Source organism: Mya arenaria, chromosome 11, assembly GCF_026914265.1.
Source record: "Mya arenaria isolate MELC-2E11 chromosome 11, ASM2691426v1".
NCBI lineage: Eukaryota > Metazoa > Mollusca > Bivalvia > Myida > Myidae > Mya > Mya arenaria.
In genome coordinates, this window is record NC_069132.1 from 43,270,921 (window position 1) to 43,283,852 (window position 12,932).

General features: G+C 34.4%; 1 long non-coding RNA gene across 1 annotated transcript; it reads right to left on the minus strand.

Moving 5' to 3' along the window:
• On the minus strand, positions 1-8,292 carry LOC128207987 (uncharacterized). Its single transcript, XR_008256806.1, has 6 exons — positions 8,193-8,292; positions 6,289-6,382; positions 5,980-6,076; positions 4,763-4,862; positions 3,744-3,794; positions 1-3,505 (listed from the first exon to the last, which is right to left on the minus strand). It is a non-coding gene; the product is annotated as an uncharacterized LOC128207987 (long non-coding RNA).
• Positions 8,293-12,932: the final 4,640 nt, after the last annotated feature.

Genomic DNA, 12,932 nt, shown 5'->3' on the forward strand with positions numbered 1-12,932 from the left:
TAACATGTTCAGTATTTTATTCAATAATATAACATAGTACATTATAATAATTTTTCACAGGTCTATCTATGGCACAATGATGGTTAATGATTACAGAATAACCTAGAACTTAAAAAGAACATATAAAACAAGTTTGATGCTAAAATCACTAATGTTTCTCTTAAAGCTACACTCTCACAGATTTAATGTTTTTACAACTTAATGAAAGTTTCAAGTTACATAAAACATGAAAATCGATAGGAGATAAATGCAGTACTATAAATAAAATATGTATTAAAAATAATACATATTTTTAATACAAAGACACAAATTAAAGAAAGCAGACTGTCAGGCCATGATAAAGATTTGTGGAGACATAACCTCAAAGGCATACAAAGACATAAGACTGTGAGATGCCTTGTTAGTACATTTCAATGATTAAGAATGGATCATTAGTTCCACTAACTCTGACAGAATTTACTTCATATCATCTAACTACTACATAAAATATCAGAGGTCAAATTCTTAGGCAATACTAGCAAGTGCATACGTGCAAAGACACATAGATCATAATATATCCACATTAAACACATTTTTTAAAGATGAGAGCAATGAATAAAACTCTTAAACACTACATTTAATTAATGATTTTATTAAAAAAAATACGGACTACTTCAACAGATGTACCGGCATACATCCGAGATTGTTTTTGAAAAAATGGCCGAGGAGTTCCGAATGGGGCCCAAGGCATTCGAATGAAAGCTCTTCATTAACTTGTCATATATACCAAGTTTGGTCACACATTGTCACCCCTTACTTATTCAGTACAAACTATAATTGTACTTTTCAGCAATACTGACTTTGACCTAGATCATAACCCAAAACACAATAAACAAGAGCTGTCACAGTATGTGACGAATGCCCCCGAATGTGACATTGACCTACGAACAAGGCCAGTACATGAAAAGTTGATCTTGCCTTTATGTGTCAAATACATATGGCAAGTTATTTTAAATTTCCTCTGAACATAAAAAAATACCACCCATACTTGACAACCTACACTGTTATGTCCTTATATTCAGAATTCCCTTGTGAATAAACACTTAGTGTATCTTTCACCTTAGAGGTAGGGTCATGGGTCTTGCACAGGACACGTCGTCTTCGTATGTGGAACACATGTAGCAAGTTATTTTAAAATCTGTCTTTACAAGGGAAAGTTACAGCCCGGACACGACAACCTATACCCTATGTCCTTGTATGCAGCACTCCATTGTAAATAAACACTAAGTGTGACCTTGACCTTTGAGGTAGGGACACGGGTCTTGCACGTGACACATCGTCTTGGTATGTGGAACACGTGTGGCAAGTTATTTTAAAATCTGTCCATACAAGAGAAAGTAACAGCCCGGACACGACAACCTATACTCTATGTCCTTATATGCAGCACTCCATTGTGAATAAACACTAAGTGTGACCTTGACCTTTGAGGTAGGGACACGGGTTTTGCACGCGACACGTCGTCTTGGTATGTGGAACACATTTGGCAAGTTATTTTAAAATCTATCCATACAAGGGAAAGTTACAGCCCGGACACAACAACCTATACTCTATGTCCTTATATGCAGCACTCCATTGTGAATAAACACTAAGTGTGACCTTGACCTTTGAGGTAGGGACACAGGTCTTGCACGCGACACGTCGTCTTGGTATGTGGTACACATGTGGCAAGTTATTTTAAAATCTGTCCATACAAGGGAAAGTTACAGCCCGGACACGACAACCTATACCCTATGTCCTTGTATGCAGCACTCTATGGTGAATAAACACTAAGTGTGACCTTGTCCTTTGAGGTAGGGACACGGGTTTTGCACGCGACACGTCGTCTTGGTATGTGGTACACATGTGGCAAGTTATTTTAAAATCTGTCCATACAAGGGAAAGTTACAGCCCGGACACGACAACCTATACTCTATGCTTATATGCAGCACTCTATGGTGAATAAACACTAAGTGTGACCTTGTCCTTTGAGGTAGGGACACGGGTTTTGCACGCGACACGTCGTCTTGGTATGTGGTACACATGTGGCAAGTTATTTTAAAATCTGTCCATACAAGAGAAAGTTACAGCCCGGACACGACAACCTATACTCTATGTCCTTATATGCAGCACTCCATTGTGAATAAACACTAAGTGTGACCTTGACCTTTGAGGTAGGGACACGGGTCTTGCACGCCACACGTCGTCTTGGTATGTGGAACACATTTGGCAAGTTATTTTAAAATCTGTCCATACAAGGGAAAGTTACAGAGCCGGACGGACGGACGGTGCAATTTTAATATGCCCACCTTCGGGGGCATAAAAAGTCTGTATGAACTTTCATATAAACCAAGTTTGGTCACAATATGTCGACCTTTAAGTTAATCAATACCAGTTCTTTTGCTTTTAATAGTAACTTTGACCTTTATATTGATCCCAGAAGCCTAAAACGCAATCTCATGAAAGGTCTTCATAAAGGCTTCCTACATACGAAGTTTGGTCACTATATGTCAAACCTAGCTAAAATTATTTTACACATAAGGTGACTTTGAAGACCCTTCCACCAGCCCGCCCAAACAATTAGCTTTCAAAAACCCTGTTAAGAATATATAAATGTGCCTGACATAAGAAATAAAAATGAAAAAAGGGCAATAATTTGTATTTAGTTAAAATGGAGTTATGTCACCTTATTGTAAGATGTTCATCATTAATTGTGCAAGGTATTAAGTCCATTGAATGAAGGCTATTGAAGTATTAACCTCATTATGTAATGACCCTGAACAACTGTATGGAGTATTAAGTGACTTTAATGAAGGGTTTTGCAGTTATGAGTGAAAATCCCTATGAGTGAAAATCCCAACTTGGTCTTAAACTTTAACCGGACACTAAAGCCAAAGCAGATGCTGAGGCGAGTGGTATAACCCTCCTTATTATTCAAATAGTCCAGCTAAAAATGTTGATAAGGTACATACCAGTTTGATATTTTGTCCATTTAAAAATATAACCACTGGAGGGAAGGCATTTATTAAGTTTTTATGCCAACCCCATACAAAAGCAAATGTGCCTTTTGGGGTGCAAATTAGCAAAAAAGCCCAACCATATATTATTAAAAATCTGCCAAACCCGGTGGTTATATGTTTTAGGAGAATAGCCCTAAGTGTTAATTACACTAAATATCGCCTTATTACAGCTTTGTTATTGACTTAAGACATGAGATGTTTATAATGTGTATTAGAGAGGTCCAATATCTATCGTTTTTGTTTAAGTTTAAGTCCCAGTCTAATCAAGATATCAAACTGGTATGTACCGGTACTCCCATATTTTATTGAAATGATTCCAATAACACCCTTATCTCTGTTACTTAAAAATACAGTTGTCATAACAGAGCCCGTCCTCTTTAAGTCCACATTGGCAGTGAGATTAAATTAAAATGTGATTCTGTTCATTCTTCTTCAAACAGCATTCATCGTGAATCTCGGACATCTTTAATCTATTGGAAATAGAAAGAAGACCTTCATAGAAATTATTTCCATTTTCAGTTTTATGTATTTCATCATTATGGCAATTAAATAATAGTACAAATAATATCAAATTATTATAAAGATGATTTTGACTTCTGTCATCTTCATTGCATCTAATCCATCTACATTATACTATCCTTTTACAATTGACATCTTTTTTAAATATATATATATATATATAAATACTGAATGTCTAATAAACATTACCTGTAAAAGTGTCATGACTTGCACCCATATCTGTTTTAACTGAGTCTGTATCTGAAAAGAGTGCATAAAATCAAAGCTTCACATACAAATTAGCTTCATGTAATAAAGAAATATATAATGATGCTATGAAGACAAACATGCACTTATAATAAACTAGAGGCCTATGTTCTACTGGCTGGGTTTGTGTGGTCAACATCACTGTTTTCGAAAAGAACCAACCCCTTATGGATTCTGAATACTCATTTTTTCATAAAGGCCCATAATCTTATCATTTCAAGGTTTTTTGAAAGGAACCAAGCTCTAATGGATATCAAAATACTGTACAAGTTTCATCAAGATACAATCAAAACTGAAGACTGTATCTTGTTAACCAGCAACTGCTTACTGACACACTGATTTTTTTACTATCAAGGCCCATAATCTAGGCATGCATGGGCGGATCTGGCTGGTTTTCAAAAGGAACCAAGCTCTTATGGATATGTAGATACTGTTCAAGTTCCATCGAGATACAATCAAAACTGAAGGCTGTATCATGTTAACGAGCAACTGCTTACTGACACACTGATTTTTTATACTATCAAGGCCCATAATCTAGGCATGCATGGGCGGATCTGGCTGGTTTTCAAAAGGAACTGAGCTCTTATGGATATGTAAATACTGTACAAGTTTCATCAAGATACAATCAAAACTGAAGGCTGTATCATGTTAAAGAGGAATTGTTTACAGACGCACGGAGGCACATACTACGTACACACTACCATCGCATAAGACTAAATGACTAAACAATAAACCAGTCCATTAGTTGAATAATTAAATTATATGATTTGTAATGTTCAGTCAACATTTAATGTATTGCACAAGCTCATGGTTGTTTAACATGTTAAACTTGTTAGGAATTAAATATCCAGTTAATAAACATATTATTCTTTGGGTTTAATTGCTGTAACGTTTGTTATTCAAATTAAATGACGCAACATGTTCAAATGGTCAATTCAGCCCATTTCTAAATTTACCATTACCTGGTATGTTTGAATTGTGTTGACCAGGTGGATGAGGTTAATGGAGCAATGGATGATAAAGCGGCTGACTGCGAGTGCTGACATCTCTAGGCTTCAGGAACTGATTCAGAAAATTAATTGAAATTAATTCTTCTTGTATATTTATGTTTTTTCCCATTAATGATTTTAAAAAAAAACATAATTTCATTGCTTTTAAAGTATAAGCATGACAGCAAAAACAAATACTATAAATAAGCATATATATGAGAGACTGTCCAAATTTCATTAATCTGCACATTTGTAGAATTCATCATGAAAAATGGGCACATAATATTTGTTCTTTCTGAAGTTAACTGTATTACAAAAATTGTAATCAGATTTTGACTAGATTATGTACTGAACACATATGCCATGTAATAAAATAAAACTATGCCCTACATTCCTGTTTCAGTTCTTGTTTGGAGCACACCCAATATCAATGCAAAAGGTGCATCGCACATTTTTGTTCAAGATACATGTTTACAAGCGGCGCCATGTATAAGGCATTTTGAATAAAAAAAATTTCCTTTTGTAAGTAAATGATTGAACACATCAATGAAATGACATACAGAATTATCATATCAACATTACAACAAGTTTATAATACTACTTGTTTTCCTACCACAGATTCTTCATGTTCTTTATGAAAAAGAAATTAAGAAAGTAGTGTTCATACATTTTGAATTTTTAATCCAGTGTTCTTTCTTACAATGAATGTAGTCAAATTATGTAGGGTTGAAGTATGTAGTTGCATTGAAAACATGAGAAAAGTAATGGGACATAAATCATTCAAAAAATTGTGTGCCTATGACAATCCTTTAAAAGAAAGAAGTTTGGAAGAAATTTATATACATAGAAAAAACATGATTATTTCATTTGTAGTACCGGTAATTCTTTTGCAAGGCCCAGAATCACGCAATGCATATCATTTGGTAAACAACACATTTTTCAGGCATGTGGGAAAAGGCTGTGACCTGTACTTTTGTTTTTAAACTAATATACGATACATTTAAGGAGGTTGCAATTATAAGTAACTTCTACTTCAATGAAATCGGCTCGGGTTCATATAAATCAGAAAAAGAAAGATACAGAAATCGAAATGTTATATACTTAATACTCTGTGTACAGCACTGATGATGATTGAATAACTGGTTATATACAAAACATTCCATATAATTTACATTGCATCAGGGACCCACCATCATCTTCAGTTTAAGGGGTTTCATGCGCTGCAGATCCTTGACGTGTGCAAGCTGCTATTGCCCTTCTCTCCATTTCTATCTCATTGGCTGCAGGCTGAAATTTTTTAGTCTGCTTAGCACATCATAGCCACTTGGCAGAAGGTGGAATGAATTAATATTAACTTCAGTTATTATTATATGCAGTTATGACAGTATACTATCCAATGTTCTTCTATTACTTTTGATGAAAGGTTCTCTTCAAAGGACAAAAATGATAATCACAATTCTAATTGAAAAATATTTGTAAGTCATTACATGTATGTGTACCTTTTTTTCTCACAACAAGAAGTCTGCACAGTTCAAACATTTATACGTTCTTAATGTTGTTACTTGGGATGCCTCCTAGGATGGCTCAAGGCACCTGCAGAGAAACAATACTTGTCAGATAGAATATGCATTCATATAAAACATTGGTTTATACACTCTTTTTTTATCTCACTATTTGGACCAGATATAATACCATAGTTTTATGATAAACATTAGGTTTATCTTTAAAGATCTTCCAACATATATTTATCCATATAAAGCACATAAACAAGGCAACCTGAAACTTAAGGATTTGATAAGAAATCCTCAAGTTTGTAAGCAGACAAAGTTAATTTGGCAATATTTGGACACATTGGTTAGAGTCTCATTGTCAATTAATGAAATAAACAAATGTATGGAATAAAAATACTCTGTCAATCAGACAACAGGTGGGATTTTTCTTGTTGCTTGTGAAAAAATACAAAGTACTTAACTGTTGTTTAATGAAATACCTTCTTTTTCATCAGAGGATTGATAATTATAAATCTAAGACAATGTTAAACATTGCATTATCACTAGTGTACGAGAATGATAAAATATATGCTATATTTCAAGCAACTCCAGTTATACCCCATCCCCTAAAGATCAGCCAGTGTTATATACTAGTACCTCTTCTTGACTTTAAGCTGAGAACAGTCATTAACTTTTTTTTCCTTTTCTTCTTTATGCAACAAAGTTTAAAATAAAATTAAGTGCACATTACACATCATTACAAAATATTTGAATTAGCTTGACACATCTACTCTAGCTGTTAAATAGATACATGTGGTTTACTTGTAACATTTTTGCTACCAGTAATAATCAAATATATTATCAGCTTTGACAGGTTATAATTTTCACCTACTGTAAAACCATTTTCAATTTTGTGTGGTATGAATCTCATTCATAATCCCTTGTATTTCCCACGTTTTTACAAATGCATCTAAATCCCATCGGAAAACATCCTCTTGTATACATTGATCGTATACTGAGGGCAATATACCAGTACTATTTTGCAAATATGTTGGTCAGTCAATAACAGTTGATTTGCACTACATCTGAGTGCAATTATTGTTTGTATCAGAATTTTAGGTTTTTATTTTTGTCTTCTTTGATCCAACAATCTGATCAATTCATCAAAAAATGAAAAAAGAAAGATTGAATTAATGCAAGCCATTTAAGTTCAAATTCTATGGAGATTAATTCTGTTACTACTATATATTTTAATGTTTAAAGTAACACTCTTATTCAAAATCAATACAAACGCATGTATAAACAAAAATAAAGTCTAAGTGATAAATCTTTATCTTCTTTCTAAATAATGCATTTATGGTGAGTGCTAAAGATTAACTGTGATCTACTATGGTCTCATTGAAATACTGTGATTTCTGCACCTTTCTGTTAATTAAACTTGGTACTTTATACATGAAAACCATAGATTTAAACATTTTTTCATACATTTGGTATATAAAAACAATTGTACCAATTGTGATAAATCTTATTCGGGAGAAAGAGTGTGCCTAGTTTATCATGCAGATTTTTTTTCAAAAGTTTACAAGCAAACTTAAGAGAAAAACATACAAGTACTTTACATAAATGATAAGCATTCTTAGGATAGCAGTAAGCCAGTTACTATCCTCACAAGAGACAATGCTCATCAAGGAATATAAATGCATAGGAGTGATTCAATAAAGTTAGCAACCATCTTTGATTTTGTCAAATCAAATATAGAAATCTCACTTTCAGATAGCTTTGAACATAACTGTAAACGAGAAGTTGAGCTAGACACAGGAAAGGACAGTGCGATTTTAATTTTTTTCACTCTCGGGGGCATAAAAAATACACCTCAGAAATCAGTGAGATAAATTGGTTTTACTTTAACTTACCCATAAGAACTCGATCAGGCCAAAGAACATTTGGATTCCTCTTCACAAAGAATGGTGGGAATGAAAGATGGTGTGTACTGTCCCTTCTGATGCACTGTATACAGGAATGATACATGTCTATTAATCATTGTTATCACTAACTACATGAAACATGGCTTGAAACGGGCCAATTTCAGCACAATTAAGAGAAAATAAATAATATTTATATGACCATAGAAAAATTGTTTGTATTTTGAAAGTCATTTTGAAACTCATATTCTTCACAAAATTGCAGTGTCCATTCATTTTCACTTAAGGCTTGATGGGATAAAATAGTTTTGAAACTATACCATTGAATTGCTTTCAATATTTTGGCTTTCCATGTCAACTATTTATTGTTATCATAGATGCAAATAAGTCATTGCCTTAACACAAAAGTAAGTACCTAAACAAGTAAATAATCAATTGAAAAGAACTCATATTGATAATTGGCTCCAAATGTAATCTTCTGTAAAAATCAACCTTGCCTTTGTGAGCATATCCCTGGATCTTTCCTGTGATTTTCCATCCTGAACATACTTTGGCTTTCACCATTCTGGAAATGCGGACAATGGGCCTGTAACAATTCAAAACAAAATTTTACAACTATAATATTAAATTGGGGTGGGGCATCATTTCAAGATCTGTTCAAAGACACAATTAAATCAGTGCCTGAATGTACAACAAGGCAATCCAAAGGACAGCTATATCCCCTGCAAATAACATTCTCGGATATCTGAACATAACGATATTTGTTATTCATATTGTGTGTACTAAGTGTAGGACCTTTAAATGTTAGATGTGACCTTGACCATTGAGTTATGGACACAGGTCAAGGTCACTGCAAATCATCCCAATGAGGACACATTTCTACCAGGTAATATGGTAATCCATTCCTGCAAGTTATACTCCAGACACGAGCATGTGTACTATGGCCTTTAAATGTCAGATGTGACCTTGAACATTGAGGTTTGGACCTGGGTCAAGGTCACTCCACATCATCTCAATGACAACATTTGTAAAAAGTTATATGGTACCCATCAATGCATTTGAAATATGGACCCGGATCAAGTTCACTGCACATCGTCTCAATAAGGACAACATTTGTACAAAGGAAAATGGTAATCCATTAATGCATAAGTAAGTTAAAGCCCGGACACGAAATGTTATGGACAGACAGACGAAATGCATTCCTATAATCCTCTCCCCACTCTGTTGCGGGGGAATAAAATCAGAAACTTTTTAACAATCATCATTCAATGTCCGTGGAACTGGAGTTACAAATTCAAAAATATTACAACTTAAAGCTGCACTCTCACAAATTTACCGTTTTTACAACTTTTTTATTATTTGTCTTGGAATTAGCAAACTTTTGTGTCAATATCTGCAAACCAGTGATGAAAGACCGTTGGCAAAATGTCACATCGCAGATTTTCATATTTCCATTCCAAATTTAATGTTTTATGGCTTAGACGATTTAAAAAAATGCATAAACATCAATTTTGGAGAGGAAATATGAAAATCTGCCATCTGATCTTTTGTCATCAGTCTTTTATTACTGGTTTTCTGATATTTACGCCAAAAACTGCTCGTAACCAAGACAAAAATAAAAAAGTTGTCAAAACGTTCAATCTGTGAGAGTGCAGCTTTAAGTCAATTTACAAACTATCAAGGTACTGAGTATCAGTGAAAGTGGCTTAAACTTTGGCTTTCAAGGGGCTTTCTCACGTAAGAAAAGTAAGATGCTGGGTTTCAAATTTGGCCACGCGGGTTTGAACCCAGTCTCCGACACATTTTTTTTTATATCAAAGCGTTACACATTCTATTCGATAATTGTCCAGACATCAGATGGTCAAAAAACCCAGTAACTTCTCAAAAACAGCATAGAAATTTCCTTGTGAGCTACCATGAGGCAGATCATTTATAATGAAGATAAACCCAACAATTATGTCACATCACTGACATAAGCACAGTTTACCTGTTTAGAAATAGCACATAATGGGTTCCCAGTTAAAAAAAAGCATGGAATGATATGACCTTGCAAGTCATGTGATCATTTCATATCTTAAACTCAACTTTAAAGCATTGTAGCAATACATATAGCCCGGAATTAACATAACTGAGTTTTCCCATGCCGGTACAAATAAAAGGTGAATTTCAAGCTATTGAAATGCATGTAACAGTCCAATGACTCTATTGTTTCCAAAGTAACGTGTATATATTACAACGGTTTAATTTTGTTTGTACCGGAGGATTAGGTTGGGTAAACCAGAATAGCTATAATTCCGGGCTACAACTATTTGCTGTGACTTTCAGCAGAGTTGACCTTCACTGTGTCTATGTCGTGACTAGCCTTTCAGTATACTAACCAAATCTGTGATATTTATATATATAATATATGCAAAATTATATAGATAAAAAGCATTCCTTTGGCTGCCATTTTAGAGCACCTGCTGACACTGTATAGAAACACCAAACCTAATTGTACCCAAAGACAAAGCAATAATAGTTCCCATAATTGGGTATTGGAACCATGGAACCTTTTCCCCGGTATACCCAAAGACCTGGGGGAACCGTGGTTACAATTGACTGGTGCATTATTTGATGAATACAGTTCATTAATTTCATCTTGTTTGTTGAGTACTTTTAAAAAAAAAAAAATGCCATTTAATGTAAATACGCTTAAAAATCATAATGTAGCACACGCGGGAATGACCTCAGAAGATTCATGTGCATTTTTGAGGTTTTGTGGTTATGTTAACTTCAAGATATTTATAAATATAAATAATCTTAACATTTGAATTGCAATTGTTCCAAAAAACATTTGAAACAATAAATAACTTGAGTGAGGCTTATGCACCAGTCAATTGTAACCATGCCCCCCCCCCTCCCTTTCTGGGGGATAGCGGGGATTTTGACTTTCAGCCCAGCCAACCCCAGCTAAAATCCCCGCCCTGCGGGCACAAACAGATGGTAAGATCCCCGCCAAATGCCCCTGTCCGCCAGGGACCCTAGGTATATTTAAAGCGAAGACAAAACCACCTCATTCACCCGGCACTGTGGGGCCACCTGAAAGGTAAAAACACGGCCCACTTCTCCAGCTATCCCTGGTATATACCCCACCCACACCCCCGGACCTAGGGGGGCCGTGGTTACAATTGACTGGTGCATTACAGTAGTGTTTATTCAAAATAGCATCGGTATGATTTATAATTGTATTACCATGCAAGGAAACAGTATATGTGCCCTCCATAGCATAATTTTAATGGTGTTTTTCTTTCCATAATATGAACGATTTTTTTACATAAAAAAATATTAGGACGGGAATCTGTTGTCACATTAACCAAAGATGTTTCATACGAAATTTTAACTTACAACAAAAAAGATAAGTGTGAAAAAACACTTAAAAAGTGTACGGATTTGTATCCTTAGCCTATATGTAGTCAAAGTAAAAACATAAAAAGAACTAACAAATATTGAAATAAAAAACATCAATTATTATTTTGGAATTGGATCGATGCCATTTTCACCGTTGGCTACGACGCTAAACTCAATTGAACAAAGTATTTAAATTACACACATTTAACACCACTTATCTTCTCATGATTTCATACAAACATGCAACCAAGTATGCGTAAGTCTCGTTACCGGCAACACATTTCCTTCTTCTAGGCAGCCATTTTTGTTACAGTCAGCATCACGGTAGTGTAGCACCGCGCATGCCCACACCACGTGACTATTTTAATATTCCATATATGGTAAAAACCGAAAAACTTACCACAGCCTAGTGATTTATAAGAAAATAAATATTAAAATCTTGTCTGATATTTTATTTAATGATACAACATACCGGAATGGTATAAAATAGCTCGTCAGACATGTCCTCAACTTATAAATCTCAATTTGGTCTTGTTAAATTTTAAAATATTGTATTAATGGAATGAAATAGTTATACACAAAAATAAATAATAAAAAACATTCACGTTTTCATTACAATAAGATCGAACACATCTTAACATTTCTGTAGGGTTGATTTAATGAAATGTAAACGATACATCATACCTTTAAGGTATGAGGTTATTTGATAAAGAAATTGTGTGAATCCTTTACCGATTTAATAAAAATAGTGAAACTCAAAAGAAGCTAAGAGAGGACAAAACTGTTATATCTTCAAAACCTACTTTTGGTGGTCAAAATAAAAGATTATTTAGTAAGTTGTTTGAAAAACTTTCATGTCATTGTAAGGTTCAACGGAGGTGTTCATAATGATAAACAGAGTCCAGTGAATCGAGCGCTGGCATTTGACAATGGTTTAATAAGTGATTTATTGTGATAGCTCACCACAGTGGAAGAGCTTTAGTCACCCTGAATGATAAACTAGATATATGATAACGACAATCTCGTCTTTTGAGCCATCAGCAGCTCATTTAACTGTCTTCACTTTTAAGTTATTACAATGGGTACGTCGGAGAGTAATTGAGTGGCTATTAGATATGGTGTTGTTGTACGAATTGACACTAAACGGTCAGGTTTTAGTCATTCAATTTCTTGAAATCACTTTCGATCACGCGATGGCTGGGTTCTGATGAATTTTTGTTTGTTAATGACCTGTGATCTTACATATAAAAGAATCCGTTTGATCACATATAAAGATGGTGGAGGTTATGATAAGTCCATCGTCTGATGAGGGAAAACAATACCATTAAATAGATCCTAGGTCGA